We start from the raw sequence: 15,582 nt of genomic DNA on the forward strand, positions 1-15,582 counted from the left end.
CTTATAGTTCTGTTGGGTATTCGAAATATTTCACTCCTTTCAGTAGTTGTAACCAAACAGTGCCATTTCTTAAATAAATTTGCTTTTATATACTGCTTCAGGTGATAATTTTTCCCTTTTTCCCGACCAGAGAATTCTAGTATTCTACTAATCAGTAGGTGGACATAGAGATAGCAGCTTTCTGTACTATTGGTTACGGTAACAGCATACATGTGTAAAGTAATTGTCTACACAATGAGGCAATGATATGTACAGGTGAAATAGCTGTAGGTTAAACTGATCAATATTAGAGCAATCTAATGATGCTGACTGATGATAAATACAACATATGATCTAACCATCTGATAAAGATTCATCCCCAGGGGAGATAACTAGTATGTAAAGGGAGATAACTGGAAATGCAACAGCATGATGTAACACTTGGCTAGTCTTCAGATATGCCACATTGTGACCTCTCTGGGTCTTGTTTCAAGCTGCTTAATGTTAATAGTCTTGTCTGGTTATTCAGAAGGTGAGGTGAGGTGAAAGTGGGGTTAACGTTGTGCTTGAGAATATTTCGCTCATATGACGACGTGCATGCGTGTGTATGGGTATGTGCGGCTGCTTGTACTAGCCCAGACTGAAGCTGGTTTTATAGTGCTAGCCCACTGAGATACCATGTCGCAGTGAAGCATGAATACCCCACTCAGACGCATTATACTGACTCCGAGCCGACCAGTCCTTGTACCCATTAATGCCAAGCGCCAGGCAGGGACCAACAAGTACCATATTTTAACGTCTTTTGGTATGACGCGGTCGGAGATCGAACCCGCGATCTTCCGCTCTCCGGGCGGTTATTCAGAATGCTTGAAGCAATTACTTAATGCACAGTAATAAAGCATACGACTTTAAGGGAAACTTGTTTATTGCATAGAGTGACGTTTCAGTGCAGATTCTCACAATTGTTATCCATACAGTTGTATGTTTCATGAAACAGTTAATGCACAATGTCAAGTGAATGGCAATATCAATGTCCACTCTACATATCACATGAGAGAGTGAGGGAGTGAGTAAGGTTTTATGCCGCTTTTAGCAATAATCCAGCAATATCACGGCAGGGGACACCAGAAATGGACTTCACTCATTGTACCCATGTGGGGTATTGAACCCGGGCCTTTGGCGTGACGAGCCAACGCTTTAACCACTAGGCTACTCCACCACCCCACATTTCACCCGAGACCCGTGAAGGTCCGGGTTAGAATTGATCTTCAGTAACCCATGCTTGTCGTAAGAGGCGACTGACGGGATCGAGTGGCCAGGCTCGCTGACTGGGTTACCACATGTCATCGTATCCCAATTGCGTACATCGATGTTCATGCTGTTGATTCCTGGATTGTCTGGTCCAGACTCGATTATTTACAGACCGCCGCCATATAGCTGGACCATCGCTCAGTGCGGAATAAAACTAAACTCACTCACATATCACCTGAACATACCCATTAAAAAAAAAAAATGTATATATATTGCTGCCTATACTTAGAAGAAGCCATATCCTTGTTGTTAAAGCAACCCTGTACAGTTTGAGCGGCAAACAAACAACCTGTGTGTGCTCAACCACCCAGCTAGCCGTATAACAAGGGCCAATCCCTGCCTACTCAATGTCAAAACTTGATCTACATCTACAGAACTGCAAATAAGGAAGCAAATAAGTGTAACACGTCCTCACAGATAGTTCCCAGCTACCTGTCACTCCAAGTGACGTTTTTCTGCATGTACTAATGGACTTTGACAACTGGCATTCAAGAACTACACACTGCCTCAACTGCTTGGGGTGTCCAAGTCATAAAAGGCGTCATGATTCATCAAACTGCATTTCTCGGCTCACTAAAAACCCATTCTTTGGGTTTGATTCCTGGTTACCCTGAAAATGTTTGTTTCTCTGTCAGCACCACATCCATTCTCATGGGTTTCCCCAAATTCTAAATTTCTAAGTCAACACTTCAGAGCCTACACTCCCTGTAATGCTGTTCAAAGAGGCATCAAACCCAAGTCACCAATCAGTGAGTAATATTTAAAAGTTGTGCAGTTTATTAGTGACAGGGCAGTTTATCTGTGATGTCGGAGGTCCGCCCAAAATGATGGAGGCCTCGACCCTTACAACTTTGGAGAGAACCCTGAGATCGTGCAGGGTGCCATCAAACCGTAATCCAAGCAAACTTGGATTCTGGCACAGCAAAGGGAAGCAACTCTTAACAGTAAATTAGCGCACCTTTGTAACAAGCAAATACTAATAAATCCTAGCATACAGGAGAGGAAGTGAGGTGAGGTGAGGTGAGGTGAGGTGGGGTGAAATTGGGTTTAACGTCGTGCTTGAGAATATTTCGCTCATATGACGACATGCATGCGTGTGTATGTGTATGTGCGGCTGCTTGTACTAGCCCAGACTGAAGCTGGTTTTATAGTGCTAGCCCACTGAGATACCATGCCACAGTGAAGCATGAATACCCCACTCAGACACATTATACTGACTCCGAGCTGACCAGTACTTGTTGTACCCATTAATGCCAGACAGGGACCAACAAGTACCATATTTTAACGTCTTTTGGTATGACGCGGTCGGGGATCGAACCCGCGACCTTCCGCTCTCCAGGCGGACGCTCTAACCACTACACCACGGAGGCGGTCCAGGAGAGGAAGTAAAATTCCTAGATAGAATGTGAAAAGCAGTCAAGGCAGTTGCTCTTTTGTCGCAAGGCCAAGGACAAGTCTTCATATTGTTCATACTCAAGTTCAACTAAATTCACTGTTCATAAACACCAAGAACAAATCCCTAGTTTTCCTCAACGTCCCATCAACATCTGGGTATAGAGATACCCGCTGACACGACATACAGGAATCAAGGAAGGGGCGTCTATCAGAACACGATACTAATGTAACTGATCTCAGAGCTTGTGTGGCAAGACAACCACCAGAGAGAGGAGTATGTATTTCCTGTGTTTATTGAGGTGAGGTGAGGTGAAATTGGGTTTAACGTCGTGCTTGAGAATATTTCGCTCATATGACGACATGCATGCATGTGTATGTGTATGTGCGGCTGCTTGTACTAGCCCAGACTGAAGCTGGTTTTATAGTGCTAGCCCACTGAGATACCATGCCGCAGTGAAGCATGAATATCCCACTCAGACACATTATACTGACTCCGAGCCGACCAGTCCTTGTTGTACCCATTAATGCCGAGTGCCAGGCAGGGACCAACAAGTACCATATTTTAACGTCTTTTGGTATGACGCTGTCGGGGATCGAACCCGCGACCTTCCGCTCTCCGGGCGGACGCTCTAACCACTACACCACGGAGGCGGTCCAGGAAAGGAAGTAAAATTCCTAGATAGAATGTGAAAAGCAGTCAAGGCAGTTGCTTTTGTCGCAAGGCCAAGGACAAGCCTTCATATTGTTCATACTCAAGTACAACTAAATTCACTGTTCATAAACACCAAGAAAAAATTCCTAGTTTTCCTCAACGTCCCATCAACATCTGGGTATAGAGATACCCGCAGACACGACATACAGGAATCAAGGAAGGGACGTCTATCAGAACACGATACTAATGTAACTGAGCTCACAGCTTGTGAGGCAAGACAACCACCAGAGAGAGGAGTATATATTTCCTGTGTTTATTGAATGGTGAAGGCAACATATAAATTAATTAAACAATTTCCCAGGACAGGATGATTGTCAACAAAAAAAAGTTGCAGCCATCATCACATTTCATCGACCCAAACTAATGGCAACAGCCTGCATATTTTGTGTCAAACTAAATGTATTTTGTATGTTTTGGGACCATTATGCTAAACAAAGGTAAAGCTGATTGGATGTCTGGTGGTCCTTGGACATTTGTGGAGGTCCTTGGACATTTGTGGTGGTCCATGGACATTTTTGGTGGTCCATGGACATTTGTGGTGGTCCTTGGACATTTGTGGTGGTCCATGGACATTTGTGGTCCTTGGACATTTGTGGTGGTCCATGGACATTTGTGGTGGTCCTTGGACATTTGTGGCGGTCCATGGACATTTGTGGTGGTCCTTGGACATTTGTGGTGGTCCTTGGACATTTGTGGTGGTCCTTGGACATTTGTGGTGGTTCTTAACTTGCTATCAAACACTTCATCACCATCACCATCATCATCATCATCTACTAATATTTGTATAACGCCAAAATCCAGCTCATCATCATCATCATCATCATCATCATCATCATCATCATCTACTAATATTTGTATAACGCCAAAATCCAGCTCATCATCATCATCATCATCATCATCATCATCATCATCATCATCATCATCATCTACTAATATTTGTATAACGCCAAAATCCAGCTCATCATCATCATCATCATCATCATCATCATCATCATCATCATCATCATCATCTACTAATATTTGTTTTACGCCAATATCCAGCTCAGCTGCTCAAAGGCGTTTTGTTTTTCCCTTGATCATTGGATGTCAATCTCAACAACATATCATATTTTCAATCTCAACTCCCTGGGCATCATACAACTCGTGCAGCCTCTAGGCGCACCAAGTTAGTGTGGCTTTCCCATCCTTACGAGGTACCCATTCACAGCTGGGTGGACTTGCATATATATTATGATCAGTTTGCAGCAAAAACCCAGTTCACTACTTAACATGGAATTCCAATGAACTACGAAATGAATATAATACAGTAACCAACTTAGACATTAATGGACGACATAACTGACTTAGAAATAAATATGCATCAGCAAGGATTTTCAACCAGACATTCGGGCAGCTTTCTGCAATTGTCACTAGCCCAATTTAAAAGTCACTTGCAATTGTCTAGCAGGCAGGATGAGCTAATTTGAACATTGGGAAGAAGGTAGATAAGAGCGTTACCATTTATTCCAGATGTGTAACTTGGGTGGTGGGGTAGCCTAGAGTTCGTTCGTCACTAGTGCTGGTATTGGCATACAACCTGATACATATTGATACTAAAATTATAGTCACGACGATATATTGCCAAGGTATTGTGCACTGAAACTGCGATACGATACGAATCCCGATATAAGGGTGGCGATACGATACATATCATGATAATAAATCTTTAATTTAACACAACTGTAAAACACCTTAAGATCAAAACAAAACCATTTTAAAGTATTTCGACAAATTCTGCCAGCATTTGTCGATGTTCATTCGGAAACGAGATAATTAAGTTTACACGGACTTTGTGAATGTTAATAACATTCGAGCGCTATGTCTGACACAATTCTTGACACAAGAATTTCCCAGAAAACGTGTACTTATGAAGGGAAAATAAGTTAGCAAATATTTTAATCATCAAACAAAAGTAAGTCTTTTTTCTTGACAGATATATCGCGATTCGGCAATATTCAAAGTTAAACATCGATGTATTGTGGCCCATTTGAAGTATCGTATCGGGATATACGACAATGTAAAACTTTGTATCCATTCAATGTATGGGCGGCCCATGAATTGATGCATCGATGCATACCGATGAATTGTCACACCACTATTCGTCACGCCAAAGGCCCAAGTTCGATTCCCCACATGGGTACAATGTGTGGAGCCCATTTCTGATGCCCTCGCAGTGATATTGCTGGAATATTGCTAAAAGCGACGTAAAACTAAACTCAGTCAGATGTGTAACTCGTCTCAAGCTCCATACAGTAATCCTGCAATTATATCATGGCAGACTGCACATAGTCTTGACGAGGCAAACCAGGGACTGAAAACATGAGCACCGATCCACCCAACTTGGGAATAAGCTCGGTTTAAGGTACGTGATTCAACACCATGCCCATGTTGACATAAAGCCAAGTTGCACTAAACATAATCAGGTTCCACCCTGGTCCCATAAATTTATCAAAATTTATCAGTTAATGACGTAGTACTGTGAAGCTCAACTGGAACATGAGCTCATTATCTTGCAGTACCAACTGTCTCATGACATCATGACGTAACTAAGACAGCATGACAAATTACACCTAACCCTGGGATCAGTGATATAGTACAGTAAATATAATGTAGTGGTGCCCAGTGTATTGACAGATCATGATGTGTGGATAAGTAATGGTGGTCAAAATTTGAATTTTGCATGCAGTTGCACCTTTCAATAATAGCTGGGGCATTCATGTTTTATACAGGTAAATAGAAACCAAACAATGACAAGTAATTTTACAGTGCTAGCACACTGAGATACAGTATAACATAGATACGCCTGGGGTGGTGGGGTAGCCTAGTGGTTTGCATTTGCTTGTCATGCCGAAGGCCTGGGTTCGATTCCCTACATGGGCACAATTTGTGAAGCCCATATCTGGTGTCCCCTGACGTCTTATTGCTGGAATATTGCTAAAACCAGGGTAAAACCCAACTAACTCACTCATAAATACCCCACTTAGACACAGAAAACTGTCTCTGAGCTAAATACTTCTATTTTGTTCCTTTATGTGAAACAAGTTCCATCTTTTAACATCTGATGCAATAGGTGAAGGAACACAGACCCAACATACTTTTGGCAAATGCTGTATCCACTAACTGACAGAAGCTGAATACACAGAGCAGAACGAGAAATATATTTCCAAAATACCATATTGTGGAAAGGCAAACAGTGGACGCTGACTGGAGCTGGTCGTCAGCTGTCACTGTCAGTCAGGTCACTCTAAACATCAACAGTCACACAATCAACACACACACCACACACTCAACAAAGACTCCTGTATTGTGGGCTCCAACTTCCTCATTCCACGAGACAAAGCCACCCACACAGTCATGTTGCAACCATGTTAAACCTGAACGTAGCCATTGTGGCCAGGATTACACCTTCAGGTTATGAATATGTAAAGTAATAAAAATTAGTCAAATGTAAATAATTCATTGCAAACATTTACACGAGTCAAACAATGTAAATTCCTCACTACTACAGCTGCCGTGAGTGAGTGAGTTTAGTTGTACGGCGTACTCAGCAATATTCCAGCTATATTATGGCGGTCTGTAAATAATTGAGTCTGGACCAGACGATCCAGTGATCAACAGCATGAACATTGATCTGTGCAATTGGGAACCGATGACATATGTGAACCAAGTCAGCGAGCCTGACCACCTGATCCCCGTTAGTCGCCTCTTACGACAAGCAAGCGGTACTGAAGGCCAATATTCTAACCCAGACCTTCATGGGTCACTACAGCTGGGGAAGTAGTAACAGTAAAGTAGCAATCGAAAATCAACAGTCTCCATCATGTCCATGGGGCACATAGGTTCACCAGCAGGTCCAATAGCAGTAACTAGTTCATCCAAAAAACCTACATGTCTTCCATCTGCAGCTGATCCAGCTAGAGTGATAGAGTGAGTATGGTTTTACGCCGCTTTTAGCTATATTCCATCAATATCACGGCAGGGTGCTTCACACATTGTACCCTTTGGGAATAAAACCTGGGTCTTCAGCATGACGAGCTACCGTTAAATGCGCTAGGCTACCCCACAGCCCCCAATCCTGCAAGATGAGTCCAGGATTGTTGGCAGCTATCTGGTTCTTAACATGACCCTAGGGAGATATGATTAGATATTCTACAGGTTTGGGTATTTTGTCTGTCTGTTTTAAGGGTCTAGGGGAGATATGATTAGATATTCTACAGGGTTGGGTATTTTGTCTGTCTGTTTCAGGGTCTACTTCAATGCTGGGATGATGAAGGGGCTGAGAGGTGGATGTGATGGTTTGTAACTTAAAGTTCTTGGGAAAAACACCTCAAGTTTTATATGACCCACCCACATATAATCCTAATGAAACAAAAGGGACCATAGTACTGATGAATCATGTTCATTGCTGTGTCATGTAGAAAGGATTCATAGATATTTAATCACAGAAAGTGAAATGTGACCATCAATATTTATACTGCCCTAAATCTCTTTCAGTATGTATATATCTGGTACATTAATGACAATTTCCTTTTGGCAATATTGATTGTCTACCTTTGGGTACAGAGGAAATCCTGAACACATTCTTCCCTTATTGTCAAGAAGACTGTTTCTCACCTGCATCAGCAGGCATCTTATTGTAAAGTACTTGAGAGAGATTGATCTGTGTCATAATTTCTAACCATGCAATGTGAATGACAGATTGCTTGTTTTTAATTTGGTGCTATATTATTTTCTGTTTGTAAATAATAATGAAATGAATAAATATGTTTTTTAAAAACTCAATTAAACTTTGTACTTAAAATGTGTATGAATACAGATTTGGTCTTGTAGCTATATGGCTGACATAATGCCCATGCGACGTAAAACCCAACTCATTCAACACAATCAATCTATTCTTCCTATCAGTAAATATATCATTCATCGTCAATCAGTTTTTGTTTCAGTCACAAAATGGACTGATCCATTTACCACTGAAGAGTAATCAGACAGCCCAGAGACATGAGACAGTCTAGTATCTGTGAAGGTCACCCAGGTATTTGTGAAGGTCACCAGGGCAGTTCCTCATCCTACACCCATATGAGAACTGGGGCTGGGAGCATCTCTCATCAGGACCTGGCTGCTTGCCCACACCTGAAGTTACATGCCTTGTTGATCGGGCCAAATTGAAGGAAGTGGTTGACCCTCATTGGGCACAACCTGCAACAGTTGACTCTGACACGACGAACACACAAACACCCTGTCTTCCCTCACGACCATGTTGACAGTCACCAACAAAGTCCACAGGCACCCACAGGTCAAACTGCAGTTTCCAACCTGTCAGTTCAATATGCAGCATAATACTACTTATCTTTGATTGTAATGATGGCACATTTCACTGACAACCCAAAGGTTTCAGCTTAGTTCATTTTTCAGGATACTGACTTGACTGCAAGCCAATATATCTTGACGATTTTATTCAAAGACAATAGTGTGAAAAGAATATCCAATCAAATGATCACAAAATCATCCCAATGTCTTCTGCAAATTATAGCCAGCAAAACTGCTTATGTTTAGAGATTGTACTTGTAAAAAAAGCTGCTAATGTGTCAGGCGCTGAGCAATATCGAATACTATTCAATTGACAACATCTTCAGCAATCTGTCACAAAAGTCCTCACCTGGATGCTTCATAAATTACAATGACAGTGTTATTTACCTTACCATTAAAAGGATTTACATTCATCTGAATATCAGATTCATCTCAAGTATGACCCTGCCTTGATTTAAACCAACTTTAAACCATGTCTTGAACCCAACTCACTCCTTGACACAGGAAAACATTTAATCACTTTGGAATATAGTACAAATGGTTTTTGCCTGCATATGGAGTTGACAGTACACCAATTAGTTTTGCTGAATTAAATCCACTGAAACAAACACCTGTGTCTGAAAGAATTGTCCTGCAACTTTCATTCTTTTCAAATTGTTTAAAATGCATAACCACTGTCATACCACTAACATTAGGTGGTGGTGGTGGTGGAATTGGGTTTAACGTCGTGCTTGAGAATATTTCACTCATATGACGACGTGCATGCGTGTGTATGTGTATGTGCGGCTGCTTGTACTAGCCTAGACTTAGGCTGGTTTTATAGTGCTAGCCCACTGAGATACCATGCCGCAGTGATGCATGAATACCCTACTCAGACACATTATACTGATTCCGAGCCGACCAGTCCTTGTTGTACCCATTAATGCCGAGCGCCAGGCAGGGACCAACAAGTACCATATTTTAACATCTTTTGGTATGGCGGGGTCGGGGATCAAACCCGCAACCTTCCACACACCGGGCGGACGCTCTAACCACTACACCACGGAGGTGGTCACTAACATTAGGTAGCATTAGTACAGGGGGCGAGCTAAAGCAACATGAGCTCCACATGATATTGTAAATGGAGGTAAATATCCTACTAAAAATTGATTAGAGAAGCAATGGCATCCCTTTACCAACATCTGTCTCCTCCCGTTAACCAGAACAGACAAGAGGCCAGATCCATGGTAACGAGTATTATCATTTATCCAGGCCATTAAATGATTACAGATAGACAGATGACAATCTGGGGACACACATCTATCTACCTATCTTCTGGGGCACACACCTATCTGTCTGTCTGTCATTATACATATCTATCTACACATCTATCTATGTATCTTCTGGCGCACACATCTATGTATCTTCTGGGGCACACATCTATCTATCTTCTGGGGCACACATCTATCTATCTATCTATCATTATACATATATATAAATCAATTCAGCAAGAGAATATTACAAACACATGATCCAACTGGAAAGGAATAATACCAAGTTATGCTCCAACTGGCACACAGGTCAATCATACCATGATATGCTCTAACTGGCACACAGATATGCTCTACTAACGTACTGTGAAAATAGAAAAACACAGGTCAATCCATACCATGATATGCTCCAACTGCACACAGGTAGACACAATTGGCTCAACTGGCACACAGGTGAAATGCAACGTGCTGCCCACAGGCACAAGGGGTCATCTCAAAGATATTTTATGTTTTGTCAAGTGTATTGAATATGTCTCCACTTGATTATCTTATCTTAGCTAATATTTCAGTTCCCAAGCCCGACCCCAACCACCGTCTGCGACACCCGTCTTGGTTTTGCTTTTAGAGACGACCCCTCCTACCTGTTTCTTTTTATAGTGATAGTGAGACGCCATGGTAGCTACATCCTCAATAGCTTCAGTATTGAAGTTATTATTTTTATGTCTGCGATTGTTTATAATGAAGCTAAGTCTCATTTCAAAATGATCATTTAAAAGTGTCCTTTGTAATACAATATCATCGCACACTAATTTGCATAAAGCCATGGTCTGTTCTGAATAAAGTCGCACTGGACTTAGAAAAAAACGCATTGCTCATTTCTGCACTAATATCTCCTCAGTAAAATCTTTCTTTTACGGTTCCTATCTCCACTCCCTAGTTTATCAGATATTTCACACTTTCACATGTTAACTACCTAAATTGTAGATACAAATGTGAAAAAATAACATTTTTTCTATTTCCGACAGTACTGTAATATACTACCCATCAAAGTTTAGACTCACTAGTGTAAATGTAGCCAACTTACTTGTCCACTGTTCTAAACTAGCTTTTGCAAAATATTCCATACTGTTTAAAGGTACTGTTTAGTTATTGAACTGGTATTGTAAAACATATTCAGTAACATTGAAAAAGATTATTGTCAGGATCAGGGTGGTTAGGCTCTGTGATTGGCGAATGGTTAACAAAACATGCCAAATCGGTTCCCATGCACGAATTTGTAGATCGATGCTCATGCTGTTGCCATATAGCTGGAATATTGCTGAGTTGGTGGATAAAATCTTCTAAACTCACTACACTGAGTAAATCATGCCAATTTATGCTGTAACTGGCACACAGGTCAATCATACCATGATATGCTCTAACTGGTACACTGGTAACTCATACCATGATATGCTCCAACCAACACCGAGGTAAATCATACCAATTTTAGCTCTTAACTGGTACACAACTAGGACTCATTATACCCTTCTAGGATACTGACCCACTTTCAAGGGTAACACATAACGCGAGCTGAGGTAGCTGAACCAGTTATATACCAAGCACAGTACACAATAATGACAGCACATCCCTGTTTGTGTAAGAAAATGAATTTTTATCAGCACTTATACCTGGTTATTGCGTCCGTGACAAAACACAGGCATGACACGATTAGAGACCTCTCACAAGGCTATTGTCAAGAGCAACATGTGTCACCTCAAAGACAAATATCCTTCTATCATAGAATGAGCTAAAATAAAATAATACCTGTACCTCAGGTAACAAGGTCCCCATGATATAAGGGTTACCATGGTTATTGGGCAGTTTCTAGTCTGTCTCACAGTCCCTGAACCACATTATTTTCCCTACTGCCAATCCCTCTCTGCAGTGCTAAAGCCCTAAATAAAGCAAGTCTAGATTTCCCCAGGTTCTGAATCTCTGGTCTCCCTGGGGCTCCTTTTCATTTTAAATGGGCTTGTTTGTTACTATCAAAATTATATATAATCAGAGGCTAAGCATTAGTCTAGGCAGTTTCATACTTTAGAATAATACTTTATGAAAAAATAGAAACAATATTTTGTAAAATAATGATTAACAAGGATGACCTGTTCAGAACAGTTGCTATGTTTCTCAAATATGTACGTCTAAGTAGTTGTGGCGACAGTGGAAAAAGCAGTTCTTTGCAAATGAAATATATATTTCTTGACAACTGTTTCCTGATGTGATGAAAACATTCAAGTTACATGCAAATCACACACTAGGGTTGTCAGATTACCAGAAATGCAAGTATCCTTGTATTTGGCCTTAGGGTGACATTGTCCATGAGTGAGTGATTGACATGCAGGATGACAGTAGTGAATGGACAATGGTAAAGTCATGTCCATCACCTGCTGACACTACCAATATGGAGCTCAACACTCTTGGTTTACAACTGCCCTGGGCTCTTGTTACATACTGATCCCAGGTTAAGTCCCTGTCTTATACCCCTTAAGCCAAATGACACACACAATAACCTAACATAGATTTGAGTGAGTATGGGTTTAAGGTGCTTTTAGCAACTTTCCAGCCAAATGGCAGGGACACCAGAAATAGCTGTCACTCATTGTGCCCATGTGGGGAATTGAAACCCGGTCTTCAGTTGATGAGTGAATACGTTAAAAACTTGGCTATCCCACTGTCTCACATTAAGTGAGTGAGTATGATTTTACGCCGCTTTTAGCAATATTCCAGCAATATCACGGCAGGGGACACCAGAAATAGGCTTCACACATTGTGCCCATGTGGGAATTAGAACCCGGGTCTTCAGCGGGGACGAGCGGACGCTTTAACCACTAGGCTACCCCACCGCCCCTCACCCTAAGTAGTGACTTAATCTCAGGCATCTTGTTTGACTGACATGGTCTGAATAATTACTCTGAACGTGACATGCTTGTAGCTATTTCTGAATGACATTTGTCACTGAACTCCAGGAAGCTGTCCATTATGTACTTCCACACTGCCGACAGAAGTATTCTAGATACATCACATTAGTATGTACATTTGCAAGACTTGGCTGACACTCCAGAGGTTGAAATTATGAGTGGCTTTCAGGCTGTTATACCACAGGGGACATCAGAAATAGGTTTCACATACTGCACTAGGTGGAAATTGCACTCAGGTTTATCACATAATTAGCAAACGCTTAATGCAAGCCTAGTGGTTGGCTATCCTACATTGCTTGGTCAATATGACCTCACAACCTGGCGACTCCATGAGGCTTGCATTACGCATTTAGAACATGCATTGTCAGAAACTGTAAAATTCAAACTCTTATTTATACAGGCTTGCACCCAGTGCATTAGTGGTGTTCCGATTAATTGAAATAATCGAAGATTGGTCGCAGTGGCCAAACGACCAAGCAATCGATCACATTTGCTCATAATCGAACAAAAACGATTTTGGAACCGCTGTAATAGAGTTTGAAATACTTGATGATAGAACATATCTAGGACGTTGTCAGGGCCTGAAAACATGTCTATTTCTAAGAAAATTCACTTCACTTTCTGAAAAGTCATGACTGAATATTTCTTGAAGAATCTGGGAAGTTTATGTTACACTGGAACTGAATCATTTTACACTGGATGTGAAATTTGAGAAACCAAATGTTTTTTCTTTATACTTATCTGCAACTACAACCTGAATAGGAAAATCTAAAAAATTACGCGAACCAATTTCGATGATTGGTCGTTGGTATTGAACCAATCATCAATTGTGAGATTTCAACCAATTCCCAACACTACAGTACATGTTAAAATTTTGCTGTTCAATGAGCATAGACTTCAGCTGGAAAATAGAATGAGGAGGAACTGGCTTGGAACAATGGCTCTGAAATCTACATGGACAGTGATTGAAATACTCTTTCTGTTCAAAAGATCTTATCAGACCAGAACATTAATGTTCTAAATCATCAAAAAGAAAAATCAAGGATCATATATATTTGCATTTATAGCATCAAGTGCAACCTGCTTTTGTCAGGTGCAACAAGGCTATGACTAAGATTGCACAGGGTGCAAGCAGGTTTCATTTCCCTAAAGCCCTGCTTCACAATGACAGATGACAAGTCACAAGGCAGACCACAATCCAATTGTCACCTGTAACGTGTTATTTCTAATAACACTCATCCAGGTCTCCTGCCTGCTTCTATCAAGTCCATATTGAAGAGTGTTACCAATAATCAATATCAACTCTTATCACAAATTGACCACCTTAGTCCAACCCTAACCATCCACCTGAGGCATCACCTGCTGACACCTTTCTCACAGGTAATTACTAATTACTAGCCTTCACAAAAACATCCCTGGCAGGTGACTACTCCCAGTGCATCCCTATTAACAGCTCCGGCTTCGTGATTGTGTTGCTGGTGTTTCTTGTGTTAGTATAATGGCTGTTACTGCCACCACATTAACCCTTACCCATTGTGACAGGGAACGCCTCCAATTGTACTCTGACCACAGAATTACCTCCTTCATGCAGTAAGAACAATAACACAACACAAATACAATCTCCAGTATCACTGGAGTGAACAATTATAGTTTTATGCTTCGTTTAATATTCCAGCAATATTACAGCGGGGCACACCAGAAATGAGCTTCACATATCTGTAAGTGAAATAAACTCCCCAGAAATTTGACGTACAGATTTTAACTTCTTTAACTTTTCAGTGTGACATCTTGTACAGATGCTGGTACTTATACTGAGCAAGTGGTTCTAGTATCTGTACCTGAACTTTGCCACGACAGGATCAAGAAGCTGAATCCATATGTCAGCCTTGCCTTCTCTGTATTACAGGTGTGGGCAGAAGAGGTACATCTACACATCCTAACTATCAAATCAGGCTGGATGTAGCTGTTAGGAAAATAGCAGGTGCATTGTTATCATAAAATGTTAGAAACGGGCAATGGATACAAGTGTTTGATACAAGTGTCACAGACACGTGTCGGATACAAGTGTCACATACACGTGTCGGATACAAGTGTCGGATACAAGTATCTGACATACGTCACAGATACAAGTGTCAGATACACGTGTCGGATACAAGTATCTGACATACGTCACAGATACAAGTGTCAGATACAAGTGTCGGATACAAGTATCAGATACAAGCATCAAATACAAGAGTCAGGTACAAGAGTCAGACAAACGAAACTTATTTGCCAAGTTGAAATGAACCTCACAAAGTTATAACCACTTATCAGATACCTGACACCTTCAGCATGATAATCTGCAAGACTTCCGATCTTGTAAAAAGTAAACATCACTCAGCCAGCAATTCTCGCATATGCAATTATATACACTGACTGACTGAGTTTAGTTTAACGCCGCTTTTAGCAATATTCCAGCAATATCACGGCGGGGGACACCAGAAATGGGCTTAAAACATTGTGCCCATGTGGGGAATCGAACCCGGGTCTTCGGCGTGACGAGCCAACGCTTTAGCGACTAGGCTACCCCACCGCCCCGCAATTATATACAAATGATAATATATTTAGCATGCTTCCAAAAGCACTGCCACCC

The 15,582-nt window shown here is 41.3% G+C and overlaps 1 protein-coding gene across 1 annotated transcript in view; it reads right to left on the reverse strand.

Moving 5' to 3' along the window:
- LOC124253737 (PDZ domain-containing protein GIPC1-like) overlaps window positions 1-15,582 on the reverse strand; it is a 46,927-nt gene that overhangs the window by 19,178 nt on the left and 12,167 nt on the right. The gene's annotated exons all lie outside the window — the stretch shown is intronic.

This window comes from Haliotis rubra, unplaced genomic scaffold (genome assembly GCF_003918875.1).
Source record: "Haliotis rubra isolate DU_JTF1 unplaced genomic scaffold, ASM391887v1 Scf55, whole genome shotgun sequence".
Taxonomy (NCBI): Eukaryota; Metazoa; Mollusca; class Gastropoda; order Lepetellida; family Haliotidae; genus Haliotis; species Haliotis rubra.